We start from the raw sequence: 23,018 nt of genomic DNA, 5'->3' as shown, positions 1-23,018 counted from the left end.
GAGTACCTCAGAATGTGGCCTTATTTGGAGATAGGTGATTTTTTACAGGGGAAACCGAGTCGAAATGGTGATTAGCATGGGCCCTGATCCATTATGCCAGGTGTCCTCCTGAAAAGGGGAAGTTGGAGACACACACACATTCATACATGCACACACACACAAACAGAGGCAGCAACATGTGAAGATTAAGGCAGAGCATGGTGATGCTTCCACAGGTCAAGGATTGCCAGCAAAGTACCAGAAGCCAGTGAGGAACATCGGTCAGATAGTCCTTCACAGCCGTCAGAAGGGTAGAACACTGATTTTGGACATCTGCTTCCGAACTGTGAGAAAATAACTTCTGATGTTTAAGCCCCCATTCTGCGGTCTTTTGTAGTGGCAGCCGAGTAAATGAACCACCCAGGGATCACGTGTTGAGATGCTTTGTCAGCTACGTTTGGCCCCTTGGTGATCTCAGCTATATACTGAAGCCTCCCAACTGCTTGTCTTCAGCGCAGCACCTCCTCAGGACTCCTCAGGTGTGTCTCCAACTCTATTCAGCGTCAGCTTTAAAGTGTCCAAACCTAAACTCCTCATCTTGTTTGGAAGCTCCTTCCTCCCATCTTGTCCATCCTTCAAGTTGCTCAGGTGTTTTACCTGGAAACATTCTGGACTTTGCTCTTTCATATCCTCAATCTATAAGCAAATAATGTGACTCACTCTCAAGACGTATTCAGACTCCACTGCTCCCCACCTGCGCTGTCTGTGCCCTGGTAGCCACCGTCGTCTTTCACCTGATTCATGGCAGTAGCCTCCGCGTTTGTCTCCCTGTTTCCATTCCTAGCACCCCTCCAGCCCTTCACCCTATTCCCAATGTAGCAGCCTGAACGACCCTATAAAATAGATTTCAGATAATGTCACATCCTTGTCCCAAACTCCGTACCATCTCCTCATCTCAGTCCTCGAGTCCTTCCGGAGCCTGTGAGGCCCCACGATGTCTAGTCCTTGGTGACCTCTCTCACCTCATCTCCTGCTCAGCCCTTTCCAGTGCACACGGCTCCGGCCCCACTGCCCTCCTTGCTGTCCAGATACGCCAGGACCCTTCCCTCGCTGAACTTGCTGTTCCCTCTGCCCAGAAACCAACTCTCAGATAATCACATTGCGCATCAGAGTCATTCAATACATAGTTCTTGAAAGAATAGGAAGAAGTTGAAAGAATTTAAGTTAATAAAATTAAATAAAATTCTTTAGAGCACAAATGGCATTAGTGCTATGGCCCCATTTGATCTTTATAAATTTCTTGCGTGTAAGTAACATCTGAAAGTTTTCTATGCTCACTGCAGTGTTTTGTTTAGAAAAGTCACAAATATTTAGTAATTTGGGAAATCTGATATTTAAAAGATATAATTAGTCTATTTCACCTCAACTTGTGTAACATACTTTGCAATTACTTGTAGTTCTAGACTCTCCTTATGTAGGCATCTTTTCTAATGTAGCAAAGGAAAGTGAACAAAGCTTTGCCTTGTGATGATATTGATTCTTCATTACGGTTAGGATCTTTCTGATTCCCACTTGCTCTATCATTTCTTTATGCCTCTTGATAAGAATTTAAGATGCATACCCTGAGTTTTGAAAAGAAAGCATCTCCACATAAAAATATGTTTTGTTTGGTTTATGTGAATAAAACCCCAGTTTTTGGTGGGGCACATAAAACAAAAACTAAACAAACATTCCCCAGCCTCCTTTGCAAATGACTATCACCATAAAAATATGTTCCCCGCCAGGGGATGCTAGCATAAGATATCAGCAGAACCAGCATGCATTTTTGCTTCCTTTCTTCTTTCTTTTTTTACCCCTAACTCTTCTGTCTGATGCAAGAATGCAAGTATGATGGCAGGAACTGCAGCTGCAACTTTGGATCATGGGGAGAAGGGCTACACCATAGGTTATGAACAGTGACTTGGAAGGGATTTCGATTTCTGAGTGCTTTATGGAACTAAACCATCATACTATCCCTTGACATTTTATGATTGGCCTAATGTGAGAAAGGAATTTCTCTCTTATTTAAGTCACTGTTACTTTAGGAGTGACACATAACAAAACATTCAAATTGTCCTACCTTACATATCAAAGAGACCTATTTAGTGCATAGGACTTTAGTGCTAAAACAAGGTGGTGCCATTTCCTTTAAATTAATCAAAACAATAGAAACTGTTTGCATGACAATCAAAGCTCTTTATTTTCTGTATGTAATTTTATGCAATCATTTTAGGAAAATAGTTGTGTCTCCAAATGTATAGTTTCATTGATGAAGGTGGTATGATCAAAGGATTCTTTGAGTGGTTATGGAAAAAAAATGTGTCACTGAAAAACAAATGCTCCACTCAGTTTACATACTACACATACTTAATAGGAGCATAAAAAAAAGGTCCAGTGTCAGAAGCACAGGCCATTCTCCTTCATTGAGGCATTAAATCAGAAGAGAGCCTTTGGCAATTAGAGATCCAAATTTCAGAGGCCATTACTCTCATTCAAAATAAACTTTGCCTTCGGATGTGGGGATGCAAAACATTTTTTGAAAATCTTTTTGAAAAAAAAAATTTATTTTGTAGGTATTCTCTTAGACAATTTGAGGTTCATTTAACACAGCATTCCATCTGCTTAACATTGAAATTTGGAGACACTGATTATCTGCTCCGTTCTTCTAAATAGTTAAGTGTGCTCCATAAATAAACACATCAGTTTTGCTCTATTACTACCCTTCCATAAAGCGTCGTACAATTGGAATGAACCTGGTGTTTACTTGTCATTAAATATATCTTTGTTAGAAAAGATATGCAGCCTCTGGAATTCCAGGATTTTCATGATTTAAAGACAATTTTAAGAACTCTTAAATAATATTCGCAATGTAAGCAACAGTTATTATGTTGGAATAAAATAAGTCACAACATGACCAGCACAGTATTTTATTTGGTTTTGATATTGAAGATGTTTCTTGAATTAGTTAAGTAGAAATCAAAGTATAATTACTTCACCTAATCATTTTTCTTCGAAAACCCTGAAAAAGAAGAATTGGTGTGTAAGTGTAAAATATTCTTATTTACAGCATATTAGTTTCATTCCTTCTCCACTCACTTGATAAACCTCATTTTCTCTTTGCCCCTTGTCAATGACCTGTGATAGGAGGCTCTATTCTGCAATATCAAGAGAGCATCTTCAAAGGCCTGTTTGTCACAGATGGAACTACAATGCGAAGGGGCTCTCTGATACGTCGTTAATAATTACCCATTTGAAATTAAAGTATGTTTTTGAGCAAAGTGAAATCTCCTTTCATAGTACTATCCTTTCTGAAATCTCCTTTCATAATATTCTTTCCTGAAATCTCCCTTCATAGTAATCAGTGCGCGGGTGCAGAGCCCCTGACCTTGATCTCTGGTAGAGGTGATTTTGTAATCAGTGGACAGAAGCAACCAATGGTGCAGGTGCCTTCCCAGACACCCTGTCTACTCTTGAGGCGTCTAATGAAAACTTTAGACATTTGCTCCAGGAACTGAAGAATGACCATTAATTGTCTTCAGTCTCAGCTCATCTAGTTTAATCTTTTTGACCTAGTTAGGGGTAGAGCCAACCTACCTTCATTTTTTACCAATAAAGTTTTATTGTAACACATCCACTCCCTGTCATTTTACATATTATCTGTGGCAACACTCACACAACTACAGCAGAGCCAAGTAGTTGCAATGGAAACCATATAGGCAATAAAACCAAAAATATTTACTGCATAACCTTTAAAGAAAATTATGCCAACTTGTGATACAGTGATGACTAAGCACTTGCAAAGTCTCATAAACATTTTTTATGGAAGAGTGTCATCCTAAAATAACTCAAGTTAGAAATATGTCTTGTATCCATGTACACATAAAAACAACTGTGATAATAAGTTTATCAATTAATAAACAGAAAAAAACCTATTTGTGTTTTCTCCACAAAATACATTTTACAGGGACTGCTTTTGGTGCTGTTGTACCTATATTCACTTCATAGGTAAAATAACTTAAATTGCACTTTTGCTGTAGGAAGTTTGCTGTATTTCATGAACACAATTAGACCCACAGTACCCAGAGTACCTTGGTATTTTCACAATAACGAGTCATGCTGTAATATGGTCGTATTTCCTGTACATCAGTGAGGTGCTAATAGTCGATTGTGGGACTAAAACTTCAATTAGCAAAAGCAGCATGGCTGGTTCTCCAAAGAAAGCCAGTGTTTCTCATTAGTGTGAGACAGTCTTCTGTGCGTTATATCTTGACAGAAGGATAGGAATACGTCTGAGCAAACTAGGAGATGTTAAACTGTTTACTCCTTCTTAGCTTTCTCTGTTAGGTGATCACCACCCTGTATGAATCATTTTAAGCTGTCTACTGGCTTGGGGTTCTCTTCAGGCAGAAGTTTCCTTGTTACATGAGGTCTTACTGTGAGAACTCTAAGATGTATCTTATTAAGTGACTCTTACCTACTTAAATAACTGAATGATTTTTGTGAGAATAAAAGAAGAACACACGGTGGGTGGGTGCAGAGACCCTGACCTTGTTAACTCCACTGAGAAGTTATCATCAGCTTGTTCCAAAGAGCTTATTTCTTATTTCTGAAAAGTCTTCCCCATCACTGCCAATCAGAAAGAGACATTGTGCATGTTAAGGCTCTTAGATGACAAAGCATCTAAAGATATAATGTGTGACCTACGGTATTATCTGTGCTCCGTAAAGTGCTCTGGGGGCTAAATAGTGATCTTTGATTTTAGTTATTATCTATGAATTGTTCTTCAACCTTAAAGCAGCTATAACTATTCTTACACAATTTAATCAGGAGGCAAAGATAGTCATCTTGTCTGAACTCACCCAACCAGAATTGTTCTTAGTACTCACAATCTAAACAAGAATAATTGGAATAAAAAGAGAGATCACTCCACTTCCTGTTATTGTTCTCCAATATCTATCACCACAGGGAGACACAGGTTTTACAGGATCTGAACAGTCAAAAGAACTCAAGGCTGAATTTAGTAAAATCAGGTTTGAATATGCACATAAAGGGAGATCCATGTGATACCAAATTGCTAATTGAAAAAAAGCTTCACATGTTTCAAATATCAGCACTTTTGATTAAACCTATTTCCAGATTCAGACTCATCATTTTTAACTCTAGAGGCACAATAGAATCACCTGGGGAGCCCTAGAAAATACCAATGTCTAAGCCATACCACTAGAGGCATTAATTTCCTGGCCATGAGTTTTGCGTAAGGCCAGATATCAGTATTTTAACAATTCTCTAAGGGAGTCTAATGGCAGTCTAGGTTGAGAATTACCATTTCATAGATAGTGAAGAACGGAGATAGGTATGTCTCCATTATGTAGCTTCTTTTTAGAAAATCATTTATAATAACTCATTATACCAAGTTTTCTGTTTTTTGTTTTTACCTTTCATCATGAAGGTACTTGAGGTATTTTCTCAGAGCATCTTTCTTTTGAAGATGTGCTTTTCGGTCATTTATCCGAGATTCGGTCGGACCACTGTCCCTTGAGACGTCATCGCTGTGAAATGTGAGGAAACAGAAATCAGAGAGTTTTAAATAGAAATGGTATATATAACAAAGTTCCAAATATTTTGGTGTCAGATAAAAAGGAATTCCAACACCCAACTCATTTTCTTTCACAACAATTCTAAAAGAAATATATACCTAAACCTAAAAATAGAGGAAGTGGGAATAATCCAACACATTTTGGCATTTTCAAGGAGTGTCTGAAGACATATTGTGTATTAAACGAGCAAAAAATTTATAAAATAACATAATTGGGTAAATATTTGAAGTTTGTTCTGCCATTCGGAGGAAGTTTCTTTAAACTAAGTGATTTTTAAAAAGCTACTTGACATAAATACTACCTAGTAAATATCCAGCTATTGTCCAGTTAAAGAAGAATCTTCCAATGCTTGGTTTGAGCAAGAAGTTAAAAAACAAGTACTACGGTGACCCGAAAATTTGCTTCAGTTTATACGGTGTCTTATTTAACAGTGTCTACTTCAATTTGATTGCAGATTTACAAATGATTGTTATTTACAAAACTAAGTGTGTCTGAACCAGTGAGTATGACATTGCTAGAAAGCCCGATTTTCTAATGCATGGGCCTGGTATATTTTATTGAAGAATATACATTTTTTTTAACTAAATTGAATATTATCAAAAGTTACCAATTTGGAACAAAAAAAAGAAATTGTGAACAGTGAAAAGATAATTTGCAGATTAAATAATCATAACATATTTGGTAAAAATATTAAATTTTCTTTACCTATCTCGTTTTCCAATAAAGGACTCAACGTGTCTTTTGGCAGGAAATTGACCCAAAAGTCTTTCATAGTCACTGGGTAAAATATCTTCAGTGTGTCTCGCATTCCTGAAAAAACGAAGAAAGAATAACCATTATTTTAAAAATGTTTTTCTACATATTATTTGGCTCAGTGAATAAGAAAAAAACTAATCAGATTATTAGGACAGATTCTTGTGCAAACTTAAGTGCAGAAGGATTTCTTAACAACCTAGTGAAAAATGTTTTCTTGTGATTTATATCAAGATTGTTTCAATATTCTCAGTCCAAAATATTGAAAAATTAAAGAAATTAGCTTTTGTACAGTTATACCTCTACATAAATGATCACTGATGGACGCTTTCACACTAAATATTCTATGAGACATACTCGTGGGAGAAATATATTTAGACTAGGTCCTATTTTTGATTGATTGATTGATTCCTAATGTTTTATTCATGTACCATGAATAAGAACATATAAGAAAAAACTACCCTATTTTTCACACAAACCCTATTATGGCTTTTCTTTCCCTTCTCCAAAAAGATGTGGAAACAAAATCTCTTAAATTGGGGAGGATCTGAGGGCCTATCCAGAACCTTTCTGCTGTGATGAGGAAGCTTTTATTTTTTGTCTTTAGTACACCGCTTCTCTGCCTCTAGTTTAATGGGGCTTTTGACAAGTGGTTTTGTGAATGAGTAACTTTTGTTATTAGGCATCTTCACATAGATATGAAACGCTGGCCTTAGAATTCCTCTATCATGGAATCCTAAATAGTGCAGTTTTACTAGTATTAGTACAATTTCTGAAGCTGAATTTTGTGCAACAGAATGTAAGTGAGTGATGGGCTCATCCTGGCTTGTTGCAGCCTCTGCACATGAACACCATGGACAGCTGCAAGAGCTGCAGTAAGTCAGGCTGGAGGGAGCCATGACACGTGGAAACCTGCAGTGTTATGCTGCGGGAATAGCTCATGGAGACACAAAAATGAAACATTTATACTTCAGAGATACATTTTCTAAATTAAACTCAATAAAATGAACTCACCTGTCATTTTCAGCAAATGCATTAGGCGAGACGTCAGGGTTTAGTGGTAGTAAAGCTGGATCAAGCTCATTTGCTCCTTCAGATGGTATGCTGTCACCCAACATGTCAGGAAAAAGACAGTAGAAGTAGACACATTCCTTTCTCAGAAGGCAGCACGTCTGATTTTACAGTCATTTGAAATAAGGCACGCAAAATCTTGGGAAGTATCACCCATTTACACAATATGGATAGCATAATTGACAATGGCTTCTATGGTTTATGAGAGTATTAACAGTAAAATTTAGATTTATCCCATAACACAGATGCCATAAAACTTTCACAAGACGTGTCCTAAGCTTAAGAGCTACTCAGTTCAACCCTATCTGAACATTAAGCCAAGTACACTTCCTTCGTAATGTCTTCGCTTTGCAAAGTTAAATCCGACAAGAAGAAAGATTTTATACTAAATAGAAACTTTGAAGCATTTTTAATATTCAACATAAAAGCTGGAAGCAATTTGTTTATTTGTTTTTTGATGTTAAGCATCATTTGGTTCAAACATTTCTCAAAGGCTGAGTATTAACTCCCTTTCTTTCTCTAAGTTTCTAAAATTTACTTCAAAATTCACCTTGATGTGATATATTTCTTCTTTTTTTTTTTTTTAAAGATTTTATTGGGGAAGGGGAACAGACTTTATTGGGGAACAATGTGTACTTCCAGGACTTTTTCCCAAGTCAAGTTGTTGTCCTTTCAGTCTTAGCTGTGGAGGGCACAGCTCAGCTCCAGGTCCAGTTGCCATTGCTAGTTGCAGGGGGCACAGGCCACCATCCCTTGCGGGAGTCAAAACCGGCAACCTTGTGGTTGAGAGGACGTGCTCCAAGCTCCAACCAACTGAGCCATCCGGGAGCTCAGCAGCAGCTCAGCTCAAGGTGCCGGGTTCAAATTTTTAGTTGTAGGGGGCGCTTCCCACTATCCCTTGCGGGAGTCGAGCAATGGAACTGGCAACCTGGTGGCTGACAGCCCACTGGCCATGTGGGAATCGAACCGGCAGTTTTCAGAGTTAGGAGCCTGGAGCTCTAACCGCCTGAGCAACTGGGCCGTTCCCGATATGTTTCTTTTTATTGACCAAATCCAAAGACTCTTTCTATCTCTGAATAGTTACTAAGGCTCAAAGAATTTTATGGGACCTTCAGGATTCTAATCTTATGTATTAATATAATTTCAGTAAGAGATATACAAAAGAACAATCATCTTGATATGGTGTGGAAAAATTTGCAAAATATATCAACAAAATATTTAAATAAATATGAAATTTTAAAAAATGAGTTGTTCTGTATAACAGATAGAAAATTCTCAGTTAGATAAACATGGAATCTTCAACTGTCTGAACTGGAAGAGAACTTACTTCAGAAAAGGTGCTTCGAAAAGAGGCCAAGCCAGCATTTGTGAGAAGAGCACACTGAACAGTGTCAGGCGCACAAGGAGCTGGGGCTTTCTTCGGGTTGCCATCTCTGCACCACGAAAGGGAGAGAGTCACATCAGATTTTCCAACCACAATGTCCACAGACAGGTAATTCCTTTTTTATTTTAAATTTATTGCGGTAACATTTGTTAATAACATTATATTATTTTCAGGTGCCCAATTCTATTAGAGATCGTGTATTAGACATCCTATTTATATTGAATTGTGTGCTCATGACCTAAGGTGTACTCAGTCTGTCACCATATATTTGACACCCTTGCCCCATCTTCATCCGCCCCCCACGCCCTTTAGCCTCTGGTAACCACCATACTGCTGCCTACGTCTATGACTGTTTTTTTTCTTGCCCATTTGTTGCTTTCTGTTTTATGTCCCACATATGAGTGAAGTCTTATAGTTCTGCTCCTTTCCTCTCTGAATCTTTTCACTGAGCATGATACTCTAAAGATCTGTCCGTGTTCTCGAAAATGGCAATATTTTATCATTTGTTATGGCAGAGTAGTGTTCCACTGTTTATATGTACCAGTACTTCTTTATCCAATCAACTGTCCGAGGACACTTAGTCGTTTCTATGTCTTGCACACCAGTAATAAAGCTGCAATGAAGTTACAGGTACACTTATCTTTACAAATAAGTGTTTTTAAATTTTTAGGGTACATATACAGGAATCCTAATGTCCAGCACAAGTTTCTAAAGCTTCTTACAGTGTTTGGAAAACACTTTTCGTCTGATAGAAAGAGTTACACGCATTATGGTTTCATTTAAATCGAGAGGATTTCTCTCAGTGACAAGTCCTTGATTAAAAATTAAGGTCCCTTTCAACTGGTGCGGATCTCTCACAAGGCGCATAGTTGGCTTCGTACATACTGAATACCATATTCATATGTTGTTAGAAGTAACCCCGGGGAACATATCCTTATAACAGAATTGTGGCATTCAAGTTTAGTATCTTTTCTGACAGTTTCAAAAAACTGATTGTGCTTTTACTTTAAGTTTTGCATCTGATTAATATAAAACTGAGGTATTTCTATTAACATAAGTATTTTATTATATATAAATTCCTTTTCCACTTTTTGTAGCTATCACTGGGAACTATTTCCTTACGTATGGGTTTTTGAACATTTTATCTAACTAATTAATAGTGAAAATTAACACCCCCAAGAAAATCATTCACCCACGTACTACCATTGAAATAATTTTGACACAAAAAACCTTATATTTAAAATTGAATGTGTTTTTACACCTAGTACACATACAAGTATATTTCCAAATAATTTCTAGGTAGATACTTAAAAATTCAAGGTCTCTTTTTCTCTCTGTCTATAAAAATGATGACATTTAAACTTAAAGTGAAAAATAAACATTCCAGAGGTTCACATAATCAACAATTGACATAGAAAGAACAGCACTTATAAAACAAGATGTAGCCTTGCAAAATAAATGTACCCAAAGATCCCTTCAGTCAAAAATTTGTATTCAAACAAAAAGGAAAAAAAAGTCCTTACATGAATACATTGTTTAAAAAAAACAGTCAGTATTGAGTAAGAGAGCAAGCAGGGAAAGTATCTTTCAACAAAATTCGAAAAGCCCTTCACATGTGGGGCGTGAGACATTTCTGTACTTACTCTCTGACCTGGGAAGCTTGTCTTTGGCTCCACCAGTTCTCTGCCCTCAGAGCTGAACCAGAACCTCGTCCTGGCTAAGGGCTGGTATTATTGCCAGCAGTTGCTTCACAGTCTACCCTGACCTGCATTTCAAAGCTCCTCATTTTATAGGGTTGTGCGTAGGCCTGAGCAATCACAAAGCTCTCCGAAATACGGCACAGCTGTGCTCCCACGGGATGAATAGGACTAGAGGTTCTTGTTCAATTGTCCTTATATCTGATTTATATATTTATAGTGAGTGACTTAAGATTTAACAGATAAAGCAGAGAGTTTCTCTTCTTTAAATAACAAAAATGTACTAAGTTTCATGAGAAATGTTTTAATCTTTAATCAGCAATAACGATACAGGAGAATGAGTAGCGTTATAGCCACAACACTGGGCTTCCTTCAGAAAATAAGAATGTTATGTAAAGGAATAGATTTAGAAAGCAACAAACACTTATGTCCATGATGCTTAGAAGTATAGAATTCTTCTTTATTATAAAACATGAAATATCCTTATGCCTTTTTTATTTTTATGCCGTTCGTTTAGATCCTGATTCATATGTCATCTTTCTTGAGATCTATCCTAATTTTAAAAGCCTCTAGAAGGAATTTCCCATCTCTCTGTCCTTAAATTCCTCTATGTGGAAACTAACCCAGTATGAGTTTCAAAGAGGCTCGGAGCTCGTGCAACATGCGCACGGATGTCAAAAGTAGGAGGAGCACTGCGTTAGAATATCACCATTCCCGTGACACAGTCACACACACAATCTCCGTGACTCAAAACGAAATTTCCAGACTTGTATCTCAAGGGGATTCAAACCATATTCCTATTTAGAGTTTATACCCTTTATTGTTATAAGTCCTTGTACTGCGCAGTGATTTTGTTTCTCCCCCATTGCAGAACACACGCCCACACCCACAGCAGCTTTTGAACATTTCCACCTCAATCACCTGACACTTGTTCGCAAAGAACTACGTGGAAAGCATTTATAGAAATTAAGTATTTATCAAAGCTCAGTATAGAGTATAGAGTACTGAGCTTTGATAAATACTTAATTTCTACTGGTAGACTTTGTTTTTTTTTTTTTTTCCACCTTGGCATGTTTTATTTTTCTTTATTTTTTTAATTAGTTTCATGTGTGAAAAACAATGTCATAATTAGACTTTTACAACACTCACACATTTATAACCCCTCCCCCAATCTACTACCCCCCTGATATAGCTGTTACAATTCATTGACTATATTCGCTATGCTGTATTCTACATCCCCTGACAATATACTGAGGGTGCCAAAAAAAGGTATACACATAACTTGTATTCATCTTTTGTTATCGGTATATAATATGAACATTACAATTTTAATACAGGTTTTTTTTTCCTTTCTTCATATGTCTATACATTTTTTGGCACCCTCTGTGTGTGTGTGTGTGTGTGTGTGTGTATTTAATTATAGATGATACTCCTTATTATTAAGCTTCAGCTTCAGGTGTACAGTGCAGTGCTCAGACATCTACACACTCCATGAAGTGGTCTCCCTAATAAGACAAATGCCCATCGGACCCCCTACAAATTCTTTACAATATTATTGATTATATTCCCCAAACTGTCTTTCATATCCCATGCCTGTACTGTGATTACTAATTTGTACTTTAGATCCCGTTATGTTCTCCAACCATCCCCACCCCCGCACCCCAGACTTAGCAACTCTCTGGTTTTTCCCCTATATCTATGAGTCTATTTCTGTTTTGTGTGTTCGTTTATTTTGTTCTTTACATTCCACATAAAGTGAGAACATATAGTATTTGTCTTTCTCTGTCAGACTTATTTCATTTAGCATAATATTCTCTAGGTCCATCCAAGTCATTGCAAATGGTAATATTTCATTCTTCTTTTTGGCCAAGTAATACTCCATTGTATAAGTATACCACAATTTCTTTACCAATCCTGTATCAGTGGGTATTTCAGTTGTTTATATATCTTGGCTATTGTGAATAGCGCTGCAATAAACATATTTGTCTTGTTGATGATAGCCATTCTGACTGGGGTGAGGTGATATCTCATTGTGGTTTTTATTTGCATTTCTCTGATGATTAGTGACATTGAGCATTTTTTCATATGTGTATTTGCCATTTGTATGTCCTCTTTGGAGAAATGTCTCTTCAGGTCGTCTGCCCATTTTTCAATTGGGTTGTTGTCTTTGTTTTTTGTTGAGTTGTATGAGTTACTTGTATATTTTGGATATTAGCCCTTTATTGGAGGTACTGTTTGCAAAAATCTTCTCTCATTCAGTTTGTTGCCTCCTTATCTAAACCTTCTTCTTAGTAATTTTGAGCATTGATTTTACTATGTTCATTTATTTTTCTTTTTTAATGATGAATTCAATCACCCTTTATTTTTTTCTAATGCTACAATTGTGTATTAATATTTTTTCTTTATTCTACTTTCAATTCTCTTCTAGAGATAATAAGGTGTAACATCAAAACCATGTGTCTTCTCATAGCTCATTAATTAAACTGCGTAGCAGAAACCCCAATTGTTTTAATCTTAAGCAAACTATTACTTAAGGAGAAAGGAGAAAGTGTCTTTGGAGTAAAAAAAAAATAATGACATAGATATTTCTCTTGCAGTAACTTATAACCTTACATGCAATAGCAACTTCTAGCTCAAAGATTCTAGGTTTTTTAACCAGAAAGATAATTAAAATGTCAGTTAAGATATATAGCTTAACAAGTGTGACCTGTTTGTCTAAGGCCTAATAGAAAGACAATCTAAGAGACAAAAAGAACTCTTGGGAGATCTATGTCATATTTCAAACAATACCAGATAGCGTACCAAGAAAAGTATTACTAAACGCCTTGTTACTCCACTCCATTCTCTTTTCTCCATGTTTCCATCTCATTTCAAACCTTCTTATAAAAGACAAGATTTTCATGTTCTTTCTTCTTCCTCTCTAGTTTACCAGCTCTTCGCTGTCACCATCCTGAATGATAGCATTTTGCGTTAGAAATGACTTCTAGATGATCAATCATATCTCCTACAAAAGGATTATAAACACTGTAACCCAAGGAAGACTAAAGAAATCAACCCAAAATAATATTTTCTCATTCTAAAATAAGAAAATACAATGAAACTAAAACTTTTGTCTATTTCTTGGTATACTGAAAAGCTCTTAAAGATATATAAATGGTACTGATTTATTAGGAATAATTTGGGAATCAAATATTTATTCTGCCTTTCTGTGTAAAATGAATGTGAGGATAACATAATAGTTGATAAACAGAAATTTCTTCTTTCTGAAATGCTTCAAAAAAATACAAAAAGAAAGAAATTATAGGTAATATTTTTCCTGATGAAATAATACCTCTAGGAAACATTTACCAATGGTTGTTAAAATCGTCATATGAAAGGCTGATAGGGAAGCTAAGAACGGATGTATCAGGTGGATCATACACAACCTCACAGATGAATCCTAACATCACAGAGAGATGGAAACAACCAGACAGTATGTACCACCTGATGTGATGCAGTAGGAAGGGCACACAACCTCCTAGGAAATATTCTCCCCAAAAAGAATGTGGTGAGGCCTTGAGATCTAACTTCCCACTTCATAGGAAATTCATGAAGGAAAAGAACATATTTAAACAATGCCATGGGATTGCTACCCAGCTTGTGGGGAATTGCAACCAATACCTGGCAAGAAGAAATGGGGAGTGGAAAGCATAGATTAACAGGCGCTTAAACATATATCAACCACATGCAATGTATCAACTTTGTATCAGGGTGTGAACAAGACAAATTAAATAATACACTGATGATATAAACAGAGATGTTTAAATACTATCTAGAAAAATTTGATATTACAAAATTGTTGTCTTTAGGTGTGTTAATAGTATTTTGGTTATATTTATTGATAAATCTCTACGTCTTAAAGACACATTCTTAAGAATTTATAGATAAAACAGTCTTTTGCCCATTTTTATAAATTGGGTTATTTGAGAATTTTTGATAATGAGTGGTAGAAGTTTGATATTTTGCAAAAATAGAAAAAAATCTTAAATTCATGTAGAACCATGAAAGACCAATAATAACCAAAGTGATCTTGTAAAAGAACAAAGCTGTAGTCATTACACGCCCTGATTTCAAAATAAATTACAAAGTTACAGTAATTAAAACAGAATGGTACTAGCATAAAGATAGATCAATAGATGAATAGAAAAGAATAGAGATCCCACAAATAAATCAATAAGTACGCAGTTAAGTGATGGTTGAGAAAGGTAACAATGGGGACAGATCATGTCTTGAACTAATGGTGTTGGGAAAATTGAATATCCACATGCAAAATTTAAAAATGATATTGGAATACCTACTTACACCATACAAAAAAATCTGCTCAAAATATATTATAGACTTAAATATAAGACCTGGAACTGTAAAATCCCTGGAAGATTACATAGGGAAAGACATTCTTGACATGAGATGGCAATGATTTTCTGAATATAATACAAAAATCACAAGCATTAAAAGCATTAATAGTGAAGTGGGACTCCATCAAACTAAAAAGCTTTTTCAGACTAACAGATGGAAAAGCAACCTATAGAATTGTAACCAAATCCAAGTTTATATGCCCAGCACACCGCAATACCATCACTGAAGCAAGGAGTATGCAACAAGGAAAAGAGTTGAGTTCCAGAGGCAGCCAATGAAAAGGAGGAAGACTCAAATCCAGTTTCCCCAAAACAGGAAAGATATGGGGTTTAAGGGGTTCGAAGGGCAAATTCACATGCAAAGGGAGAGCTATTGATTCTAAACCTGATAGGGGTAGTGAGTGATTTGAGGTGGAGGGCAGGTCCCCAGGATTCCTGAGTCACTTCTGAGTTGCCTTGGCATCTAAGAAGTCATCTCCTGTGATTGTAGACTTCTTGGAGCCTGAGGTTCTTCCTTCCTGTTATCTTTAGATTCAGCCAGTCTCCTGATTCCTGTAGAACAAAGAGATACTACCTTTCAATCACTCAGGCATAGCTTTGTTATCTATTATTATATTTTCTGGAACTGACCTTTGCTTACAAAAGCAGATTAACTATGATTACACCAAAATCCCCAAAGCCTTAACTGGAATTAAGAACAAAGTTTCTACATTTTTATCCTTAACTTTAAATTTTAACCTTTTAGCTGAATTGTGTACTCAGAAGGAGAGAAAATTTTGCAAACTATATATCTGAAAATGGGTTAATTTCCAAAATATAAGCACTATTTCTGAAACACCACAGATACACAACACACACACACACACACACACACACACACACACACACACATACACACACCACAGAAAGTGTGAACCTTGGCAAAAAGTGGAATTTACATTTATACCTACAATTCTCTGAATTAATATGATCCACAAATGATTATATCAACACAAATTTGTCATATTGTTATTCAGTTTCCAAACATTTTTCCAGTTAGAAACAACTTGGCAGTCACATCCAACAATTTGGTAAAAAACATTCAATTTAAGAAATAAAATGTTTATATTTCATTTTTTAAAATTATACTGTTTCATCTTAATGTTTTAAAATGCCATTACTATAATTGCCCCTGCATAGAACCAGCTTATGCTATCAATTATAATTGACCATTTTGCTTTTACTCTGAAGGTATATTTTTCAAGCTAACACTCCTCTAATTAGCTACATAAACTGAAAATTGGAATTTTCTCAGTTCTATTCCATTACTCTTCACTACCTGCACACATTTTCAGATTTATCTTTCTTTGATAAATTCTGGTTTTGACACATGCCTGCTACTCCAAACCTCTATCTCATTCATCTCTACTCAACTTTACAAGAATATGACTGAAGTTTCTTTATCTGTATATTAAGGTAAGAAGAAAATGTCTTTGGTCTGACACTTAAATTCTTGTACTTGTCAGTGTGCCCTAGCTTTGGCAGCACTGTACAAACCACTTGGTCAGGTTTCATAACGTTGGCATATCAATGTCTCACAGCTGTTTGTGTTTATGTGTGGTGGTGTCTTGCTGAGTGATGTTCATTATTGTTGTGTGCTTTGTGTGCCATTGTGAGAACATCTGAGCTTGAATTAGAGCAACGAACAAACATTAAATTTATTGTTAAACTTGGCAAGAGTGGAAGTGAAATCAGGAACATGTAAGTCCAAGTTTATGGGAGTAATTCCATGAAGAAAACGACAGTGTACAAATGGATTAAATGTTTTTCTAAGGGGAGAGTACACATCACTGATGAAGAGAGGTCAGGGTGCCGAGTAACAGGCAGAACTGACGAAAACATTGCAAAAGTTCTTGGAATTGTGCATCAAAATCATCGGGCGATTGTGATAAGCAAAGCAGACTAAGTAAACATCCATAAAGAAACCGGAAAACCTTAACTGAAAATCTTGGCATGAGAAAGCTGTGTGCAAAAATGGTCCCAAAGGATCTCTTTCATCACGACAATGCACCAGCTCATGTGACACTGTCTGTGAGAGATTTTATAGACAGTACACAAGTAACTGTATTGGAAGTCCCTCCCTACTCACCTGATCTGACCTCCAATGACTTCTTTCTTTACCCGAAGATAAAAGAAATATTGAGCGGAAAACATTTTGATGACATTCAGGACATCAAGGGTAGTTTGACAAAAGCTCTGAGGCCATTCCAGAAAAAGAGCTCCAAAATTGCTTTAAAGTCTGGACTAGGTGCTGGTGTCGGGGCATAACTTCCCAAGGGGAGCTATGAAGGTGAGCTTTGCAGGCGAACATAGTGATATTCAGCAATGAGGTGTGTATCACTTTCCTAGGATGAATTTGCGAACTTAATTGTCAGACCTTGTAAACTGAGAGTAATGGCATATGTATTTCCTTAGAAGTTAAGTTATACTATATGCAATGGGAACTTCTAGCTCAAAGAGTCTAGGTTTTGTTACCATAAATGTAATTAAAATGTCAATTAAGAAATATAGCTTAACAAGTGTGACTTGTGTGTCTAAGGCTTAATGGAAAGAAAATCAAAGAGACAAAAAGAAATCTTGGGAAATAAATGCGTATATGAATTTTCTGTCACTGGAACAAATGAGATTAACATGTGGGTAAGACAAGAAGCAGAGAGATATGCCCTGGTGCATGAAGCCACAAGTCTATAGGCAACAGAAGAGCCAGAGAGAAAGAAGCAAAATTATGAAACCAGAGCGAGTGTCCAAGAAAGAGAAAAAAAAAAAAAAAGAGCACATTGTGTGGGGCAAAATGAGAAAAGTTAAAGTATGAAAGGAGATGCATCTGGCTGGAGACTTACATTACATGAGGCAAAAGAGAAGCAACAAGGAAATGTTTTCTCTCTAATAATGGAGGAGAGCAAGCTGTCAAAAGAGGATTATGAAAAGACAGATTCTTTTCATGTGTCTTTTCCCCTCTCTGTCCTTTCAAACAAGTGCAGGTGCTCTCAGTTAACCAGAGAAGTTACCATTTGAGATGGAGCCATAAACAAAAATAGGCAAATAAATAATTGGAGTGTAGTTTTCTAAAACCTAGATCTACTAAAATATGTGGCTCCAAGGGTCTCAGGAATTCACAGATATTATTATAGAATTGTTAGTCTCTTATCTTTGAGATATCCTGTAGAATAGAGTTTCTGTATCTGAAACCCAGAAACAGTGTGGTGTGTGTTCGTTTAATATTAAGATAATATATGGTAATATATACTTGTTATTTACATAAACAGAAGAAAATATGTAACTCTGCTTATTAGATTGGATAGATTCAATTTAATTTTTACAAAGATGTTAGAAAACTAAGTATTGGAATTTATCAGCCCCAAAAGCTGTAAATATAAAATTGGTTAGGATATCAGGAAACATTTTAAGAGTTAATTTGCCATGTTAGTAACTGATTGTCAAGGAGCGTTTTGTGCCTTTCACAAAAGAATATGGTCTCAAACTGACAAATTCAACAAATTATTAATAATTAGATATTCTAGAACAGTTCAGATACTGTAGAATATGCATTTATTGAGGACTGAAATAGGCATGTAGCCAGATCTCACAAGAACTATAATGTAGGAAAAGTAAAAATGACTTTTCTGATATTTCTTTAATTATGTTCTCCCATTGAGGTTCTCCTTTCTCTTATTCTAAAACTTCTGTTTATCAGATAGAAGTCTTCTTGTTTTGATTATCTGTGACTCATTTTTTTATTTTTAAATTATCTCTAATACTGTAGGTAATTTGCTTGATTTTACATACAACACTTCTGTTAAATTTTATTTTCACTTAGGCAATTTCACAGTCAAGAGCATTTTCTTTACTATTCTTGCATGAAGTCCGTGTTTTATTTATGCAGTATTTTCAGATTATGTTTAAGACTTTGTTTTTATTCTTTGCCATTTCTTTTTCAGCCATATTCATTTTATTTTTAAAGTTGGCCCTTTCTTCAAGTTTTCCTCAAATACCTGGAGATCCTTGGTTGTTCACTCATATTCAATATTTGTAATAATAACTGCAAGCATTAACTGTGGTCTGTTTAGAAAATTTATGAAGGAAAGAAAGGAAGGATGGAAAAAAAGGAAGGAAAGGAGGAAGGAAGGAAAAGAAAACAAAGAAAAGAGAAACTAGAATGTCTGAGGTCACTGTGTGTAGAAAGTTATTGGTGGTCGTTTTCTTTTTAGGCTGTGGTGGGAGGGAGCCATTGTATCCATGGCTTCCCATCTCATTCGCAAAGAAAAGCAAAGTTTTGCTATGACCTATGATTTAACATGCAGTCCCGTTCCTTAAAACTTCTCTGACTTTCTCTCTTACAATGTACTTTAATAATTCTCCATTCAGTCAAATTGACCTCCTCTCTCTATAATAGTAGGTAAGTCCCAAGCTCAGGGCTTTTGCATCTGGAATTCCTTCTGTCTAGAATGATCTTCCCATAGATACTCGAAGGTCATTCTTTCTGGGCTTTTGTTTTCAAGTACACCTTACGGTGAGGCCTACTCTTGGACCTTCATCTTAAATTTGAAAACTTTTGTTTTTTAACACTTAAAATCTTCTTTCTGTGCAATAATTTTTGTCCTCAGAACTTATTATTTTCCAACAGAATATGTATTTTCCGTAACTATTTTTTTCTCATCCGTTTCCTTCAATGCAATGTAAGCTCTATGCAGACAGAATTTTGTATGTGTTTGTTCAGTGTTGTATCATCAGACTATAGAACAGTTCTGAGCACATAGTAGGTTCCTTATAAATACTTGTTTAAAAAACCAGTATGTGATTCTTATTTTTCACAGCAGTAGCATATAAATTTGTGAACGAAGACTTTTTCCTTGTAAGACTTTTTTTACTTGTTTTACAAAACTGCACACTTTCTTATTTTTATCCTTTCACTAGCTCTTTCTTTCATTCCTTTTTACCCCATTTTTCCTTAACATCCCAGCCTATTAATGATGGAGAACCTCAGTGGGATGGGCTGAACTGTGTCCCCCCAAATTCAATTGGTGAACTCCTAAAACCGAGTACCTCAGAATGTGGCTTTAGAGATAGGTGATTTTTTACAGGGGAAACTGAATTGAAATGGTCATTAGCATGGGTCCTAATCCATTATGCGAAGTGTCCTCCTGAAAAGGGGAAATTGGAGACACACACACGTACACACATGCACACACACACAAACAGAGGCAGCAACATGTGAAGATTAAGGCAGAGCGTGGTGATGCTTCCATAGGTCAAGAATTGCCAGAAAAGTACCAGAAGCCAGGGAAGGGCATGGGTCAGATTGTCCTTCACAGTCGTCAGAAGGGTAGAACACTGATTTTGGACATCTGCTTCTAAACTGTGAGAAAATAACTTCTGATATTTGAGACCCCATTCTGTGGTCCTTTGTTGCAGCAGCCTAAGTGAATGAATACACTCACAGATCATGTGTTGAGATATTTTGTCAGCTATGTTTGGTCCCTTGGTGATCTCATGACTTGTGTCTTTAAATCTCATCTATATATTGAAGCCTCCCAACTGTTTGTCTTCAACACAGCATCTCCTCAGGACTCCTCAGGTGTGTCTCCAACTCTATTCAGCATCAGCTTTGAAAGGTCCAAATCTAAATTCCTCATCTTGTTTGGAAGCTCCTTCCTCCCATCTTGTCCATCCTTCGTTGCTCAGGTGATTTACCTGGAAACATTCTGGACTTTGCTCTTTCATATCCTCAATCTATAAGCAAATAATGTGACTCATTCTCAAGACGTATTCAGACTCCACTGCTCCCCACCTGCGCTGTCTGTGCCCTGGTAGCCACCGTCGTGTTTCACCTGATTCATGACAGTAGCCTCCGCGTTTGTCTCCCTGTTTCCATCCCTAGCACCCCTCCAGCCCTTCACCCTATTCCCAATGTAGCAGCCTGAACGACCCTATAAAATAGATTTCAGATAATGTCACATCCTTGTCCCAAACTCCGTACCATCTCCTCATCTAAGTCCTCGAGTCCTTCCGGAGCCTGTGAGGCCCCACGAGGTTTAGTCCTTGGTGACCTCTCTCACCTCATCTCCTGCTCAGCCCTTTCCAGTGCACACGGCTCCGGCCGCACTGCCCTCCTTGCTGTCCAGATACACCAGGACCCTTCCCTCGCTGGAGCTTGCTATTCCCTCTGCCCAGAACCCAACTCTCAGATATCTACGTTGCATATCAGAGGCATTCAATACATAGTTCTTGAAAGTATAGGAAAGAAGTTGAATACCATTTACATTAATAAAATAAAATTGTTTACATTGACAATCAAATGACACTACTACTATGCCCCCATTGCATCTTTATAAATTTTTTTTGTGTAAATAGAATCTCGAAGTCTTTTGTTCTCCCAGCAGTGTTTTGTATACAAGTCACTTAAATATTTAATAATGTTGAAATTAGATATTAAAAAAGATATAATTAGTCTACTTCACCTCAACTTGTGTAAACCACTTTGCAATTACTTGTAGTTCTGCACTCTCCTTATGTAGCCATCTTTTCTAATTGTAGGAAAGGAAAATGAGCGAAGCTTTGCCTTGTGATGATATTGATTCTTCATTAATGGTTGGGATCTCTCTGATTCCCACTTGCTCTATCATTTCTATAAGCCTATTTAGTAAGAATTTAAATTTATACCTTGAATTTTAAAAAGAAAACATCTTCACATAAAACTATGTGAGTTAGGAAGTTCTCTCTTATTTAAGTCACTATTATTTTAGGACTCACACATAATAAAACATTCAGATAGTCCTACCTTACATATCAAAAAGACCTATCGAGTGCATACAACATTAGTGCTAAAACACGGCACTGCTATTTCCTTTAAATTAATCAAAACAATAGAAATTATTTACAGTGACAATCAAAGGTCTTTATTTTCCATATATAATTTCACGGAATCATTTTTGGAAAAAAAGTTGTGTCTCCAAATGTACTTTCATTGATGGAGGCTGGTATGATGAAACATTTTTGAGTGATTATGTAAAAAAATATTACTGAAAAACAAATGCTCTACTCAGTTTATATCCTACACGTACTTAACACAAGTATAAAAGAAAAGTCCAGTGTCAGAAGCAGAGGCCATTCTCTTTCATTGCAACACTGCATCAAAAGAGAGCCTTTGGCAGTTAGAGATCCAAATTTAAGAGACTGTGAATCCCATTCAAAGTAAAGTTTGCCTGCTGATGTGGGAACGCATAACATTTTTTGAAAATCTTTTTTGAAGAAAGAATTTTTATTTTGTTCATATTCTCTTAGACATTTTGAGGTTTATTTAACACAGCATTCCATCTGCTTAACATTCAAATTTGGAGACACTGATTGTCTGCTCCACTCTTCTGAATAGTTAAGTACCATGTTTCCCCCAAAATATGACCAGGTCGGCTATTAATTTTTGCTCCAATAGATGCATTAGGGCTTATGTTCAAGGGATGTCATCCTAAAAAATCATACTAAGCCTTATTTCCGGTTAGGTCTTATTTTCGGGGAAACACAGTATACTCTATAAATAAATACCTGAGTTTTGCTCAAGTACTACCCTTCCATTAAGCCTCGTATAATTGGAATTAAATTGGTGTTTATGTGACATTAATATATCTTGTAAGAAAAGATACACAGCTTCTGGTATTTGAGAATTTTCATGAGTTAAAGACAAATTTAAGAACTCTTAAATAATATTTGCAATGTAAGCAACAGTTATTATGTTGGAATAAAATAAGTCACAACATGACCAGCACAGTATTTTATTTGGTTTTGATATTGAAGATGATTCTTGAACTACTTATGCAAAAATCAAAGTATAATTACTTCACCTAGTCATTTCTCTTCAAAAATTCTGAAAAAGAAAGAATTGATATATAATTGTAAAAATATTTTTATTTACGGCATCTTAGTTTCATTCACTTATCCACTCCCTTGATACACATCAGTTTCTCTTTCCCCCATCAACATCCAGTGAGAGGAGATTGTGTTCTGTATTATCGAGAGGGCATCTTCCAAAGGATTATTTGTCACAAATGGAACTACAATGTGAAGGGGCTCT

At 36.3% G+C, this 23,018-nt stretch overlaps 1 long non-coding RNA gene across 1 annotated transcript; it reads right to left on the bottom strand.

Moving 5' to 3' along the window:
- Positions 1-7,382: 7,382 nt before the first annotated feature.
- Positions 7,383-10,575, bottom strand: LOC117020430 (uncharacterized). The gene is made up of 3 exons (XR_004422699.1): positions 10,467-10,575; positions 8,767-8,872; positions 7,383-7,472 (listed from the first exon to the last, which is right to left on the bottom strand). It is a non-coding gene; the product is annotated as an uncharacterized LOC117020430 (long non-coding RNA).
- Positions 10,576-23,018: the final 12,443 nt, after the last annotated feature.

Source organism: Rhinolophus ferrumequinum, chromosome 3 (assembly GCF_004115265.2).
Source record: "Rhinolophus ferrumequinum isolate MPI-CBG mRhiFer1 chromosome 3, mRhiFer1_v1.p, whole genome shotgun sequence".
Classification (NCBI taxonomy): Eukaryota; Metazoa; Chordata; class Mammalia; order Chiroptera; family Rhinolophidae; genus Rhinolophus; species Rhinolophus ferrumequinum.
Note: the sequence above shows the minus strand (reverse complement) of the source record. Positions and strands in the feature narration are given on the sequence as shown.